Genomic DNA, 4711 nt, shown 5'->3' with positions numbered 1-4711 from the left:
CCCTGTGAAACTACCGTATCCTGACTCTTAACACTTCTTTAAGGTCTGTTCTTATGGTCCTTCATGGATTTTTGTTCTTTTCATTCACTTTGCTGTTCTGGCATCACACCCTTACTCTGTAATAATCTCCTGTGTAAAGTCCTACATCTGTGGTAATGTTGTTGCTGTTAAGTGCCATCAGTCAGTCCGTTCTGACTCACAGAGGTTTCCAATGAGTGGCTAGTGAGCTTGAACTGTGAATCTTGTGGTTCAAACCTACCTTGAAGTCCAATGCATTAACTCACAGCAACACACCAGGACTCTTCCTTTATATGCTGACTTCTGAGTTTATATATTCAACGGGTTCATAGACACCTTCATGAATATATACAAAATATAGTACAAAATTGCACTCATTAGTACTAGACTGTTCTTGATTAAGAGGCAAGGCTATAAGATGATTCTGAACTAAGGGTGCTGTAAAAGTCATGAAATTATCAACACAATTACCTTGAGAGGGGTGTCTCCTTTGGATCTCGGTCAGGACTCTTTCTGCTTGACTCAGCTATATAAATAACTGTTGTCTTATAAGACTCTATGCCAGACAAAATAACTGTTGTCTTGTAAGACTCTATGCCTCCTGATGGAAAGAGAGAACTAATTGAACAGTTCCGTTCTTCCATCTAATAAGGCAACCTGACTTTTCTACGCCCCTCCTACTTTTCATCTATTGGCTGTGGTACGGGAGATTGGGCTAGGAAAAAATATTGCATATATGGGATTATTCTTGTTGCTATGTGCTGTGGAGTCAGTTCTGACTCATAGCAACCCTGTACAGGGTTTCCGAAGCTGTAAGTCTTTACAGGAGCAGAATGCCTCATCTTTCTCTTGAGGAACAGCTGGTAGTTTTGAACTGTTGACTATGAGATTAGCAGCCTGATTCATAACCACTACGCTACCAGAGCTCCTTATATATGGGATTATTCCAGTTTAATCCTGAAACATTTGCCCTTTGAATTTTGTATACAGGAAAATAGAGAACTCTACCTTTTAACTGGAAGGAGTAATAGAATCCGATCATTAAAAAATCTTATAAATTGACACTATGACTTCTGTGTTTATCATTCATTTAAATATATGGCTTGATGTATTTTGCTTTTTTTTTTTTTGTAAATAGGGCATTATTTATATATTATCCAAGATTCCTACAATTTTGGAACTTAATCAACCCATTTTTAAAGTAGGCTTCAGTATTCCAAAGTTTAGTAGAATTGATCAATATTTGGAAATACTTAATAAAAGAATATAAATAACCATTTCTCTACTATGTTACAACACATTTAATCATTTAAACTCAAATTAAAAAATATGAAATGTGTACTTCATTGCACTCTCATCGTATCCCCACACAATCCTTTTGACTTTGAAATTTGCAAAATTTGAAGAGCACATATTTCATTAGTATTAGCTAATTATTACTTTTTGGATACCTTCTCAACTGTAGTGGCTGAATACATGATAATGTAGATAGTTTTCACTTAGGTCATTTAATTTTATATAGATTTGCTTATTGTTTTGTATACGTTGAACCACACAGCAAGACAAATAATTATAAATGTTATGAATGATTATAGTTGTGAGAACTCATTACTATATTTGAGGGAAAAGGTGTAAAATGTTTCATAAGGCAGTCTTAAAATGGTAAACAGTTCAATGAACTTAGGATTCAAAATCAAGGTTTAACTCTCAGCTCTGAAATCTTATTGTTATATGATTTAGGAAAACTTGTCAATAAATGCTGCGAATAATACCTGTCCTATTATTTAACTTAGTTGATGTTAGAATTAAACTAGTCAATAAGTGCGAATAATACCTGTCCTATTATTTAACTTAGTTGATGTTAGAATTAAACTAGAATATTAATAAAACCACTTTATAAGTTCTATAGGACTAAATGAAAGTATCACCTAAAATCTGCTTTTTATGTACTGAATATTCCCAGTATCAGTTACTATTATTTACTTATGAGGCAACTTCAGAAAGTATGTGAAAAATGTCTAGTATTTTTCATTTCCATTTTCCATGAACTTTTTGAAGCACCTTTCTACATATTTAATATAATATTTGCTCTCAGTATTAATAAATTTGGAGTGATTTATTTATGAATTCAACAGATATTTATTAAACATTCACTCTGTTTTAGTTATTGTGGATTCACCAGTGAAGAAGACCCAGTTACTGACTTGAGGGGCTAATGATTTATTGGGATGAGGTATAACAAAAGAAGAAAAGAATGATTTGGCTCACCCAATTTATGGTTAGCAGAACAAGTACACTTCTCAGCCTTTCTTCTTGGATAAACTTTCTCCATCTAACTGAAATTAGTGAAGTCCAGCAGTCAGGGTTTGGCTGAACTTTAGTCACTGGGTACTGGTGTGATAATCAATATCATAATAAACTATATGAAAAAAAAATACACAGTGATGACTTTTCTGAGAACAGAGATAACAACTTCAAACTTGTATACACTTAGAATTGTTACCCTGATTTGATTCATATTAAGGTTTGCATCCTTTGTTTTTATCATCTGCCCTATTTCAAAACGCTAATCATCATATACTGCTGTATAACATCAATATTATTCTTTAGGTGTTCCAATTTCTAGTTTTTATTTTGATTAGATATTAGAATATAGTAGAGTACTGTAGGGTTGTTGTTGTATATCCCCTAAATTGAGTTTGCATTTAATAATTTTGAAAGGAAGTCCTTATATAAACATTTTTTATATGGTAACATTATATGCTTTGTGTTTATATAAAAATTATTCATGCCTTCTTCAATGAGAACTCAAGGATATTCATAAAGTTTTAGGAAAGTAAGCCAAGCTTTTTGTGATCATTAATGAAATTCCTTAAACACAAACTAAATGTCATTATTGTGGAGCAGGGAGATTATTAATTATTTAACATTTAACTGTAAGTCAAGATTAAATAAAACATTGTTTTTTTAAAAAATATATCAAACTCTTGGGGAGTCCCATGATTGAGCTGCACTTCTTTGAGATTATCTATGAAATGGGAGAAGAATTGCTTTTATGGTTGTTATTCAATAGAGAAGAGGTTTCAGAGTATCTTTCACATTGATTCCAAATGATATGTGAGAAACAAAAGCAGTGTAAAGTAATTGTTGTTTTTGTTAAGTGCTGTCGAGTTGGTTCCGACCTCTAGTGACCATGTATAGGGTTTCCAAGGAGCGGCTGGTGAGTTTGAACCACCTACCTTGAGATTTAAATCAACTTTACAGTCCAGCACATTAATCCACAGTGCCACACCAGAAATGGTTAAGAGTCCTGGTGTAGTGTCATAGCACTGAGCTGCTAACTGTGAGGTCAGTAGTTCAAACCCAGCTGCCACTCCTTCAAACATTGTACAAGGTAACAATGATTCGGAATTAACTAGGAAATTAATAATGATAACTGAATAGTTCAAAATCGAGAGGTGTGTACCAGATTTGTATCCTTTCACCATATTTATTTGCTCTGTATGCTGAAAAACATTTCAAGAGGTAACATGATCAAGAGCCAATGGTACTGAAGGAAGAAGTCCAAGGTATACCGAAGTCATGATCAAAGAACAAGGCTCTGGGAAGTACTGGAATAAAAATTGAAATCTTTCAACAAACTGATGCACCACTGGAGGCACTTAGTCATCTATGCCAAGAAATTTGAAAGACAGCTATCAGACCAACTGAATGGAAAAGATCCAAATCTGTGTCCACTCAAAAGAGAGGTGATCCAAAGTACTGCAGAAATCATTGGAAAATATCAATATCACATATAAATAAAATTTTACTAAAGATAATTAAAAAACAGCTGCAACAGTACATTGACAAGGAACTGCCAGAGGTTCTAGTCAGATAAAGACAAGGATGGGGAATGAGGGACATCATTGCTGACATCAAATGGACCTTGGCTGAAAGAGACAACACCAGTAAGTTGTTTACCTGTGCTTATTGATTATTCAAAGGCTTGTGATGGATGGGTCATGACAGGCTATGAACAACATTGTGGAGAATGAGTATTCTGGAACACTTAATTGCGCTCATAAAGAACCTGTACATAGACCAATAGCCAGTTGTTAGAACAGAACAAGGGAAAACTGAATTGTTTAAAATTAGGAAAGGTATGCATCAGGGATATATTCTTTCACCATGCTTATTCAGTCTATATGCTATACAAATAATTCATAAAAATGGATTATATGAAGAATGGGGCATCAGGATTAGAGGAAGACTCATTAGTAATCTATGGTATGCAGATGATACATTGGGGAAAGCGAAGAGGACTTAAAATGCTTATTCTTTAAAATAAAAGACAACAGCCTTCCATACGGTTTGCACCTCAACGTAAACAAAACAAAGATCCTCACTACTGGACCAATAAATAGCATCAAGATAAATAGGGTGAAAATTGAAGTTATCAAAGACTTCATTTTGCTCAGATCAACCATCAACACTCATGGAAACAGCATTCAAGAAATCAAACGACATAGTGCATTAGTCAAATCTGTGGCACAAGGCCTATTTAAACTGTTCAAGAGCAAAGATTTCAGTTTGAAGACTAAGGTGTGCCTGACTAAAGCCCTGGTATTTTCAATAACTTATAAGCATGTGAATGCTGGACAATGAATATGTTGTTGTTGTTGTTGTCAGGTGCCATCGAGTTGGAACCGAC

The sequence above is a fragment of the Chrysochloris asiatica genome, unplaced genomic scaffold, assembly GCF_000296735.1.
Source record: "Chrysochloris asiatica unplaced genomic scaffold, ChrAsi1.0 scaffold00254, whole genome shotgun sequence".
NCBI lineage: Eukaryota > Metazoa > Chordata > Mammalia > Afrosoricida > Chrysochloridae > Chrysochloris > Chrysochloris asiatica.
This window is presented reverse-complemented; position numbering follows the sequence as displayed.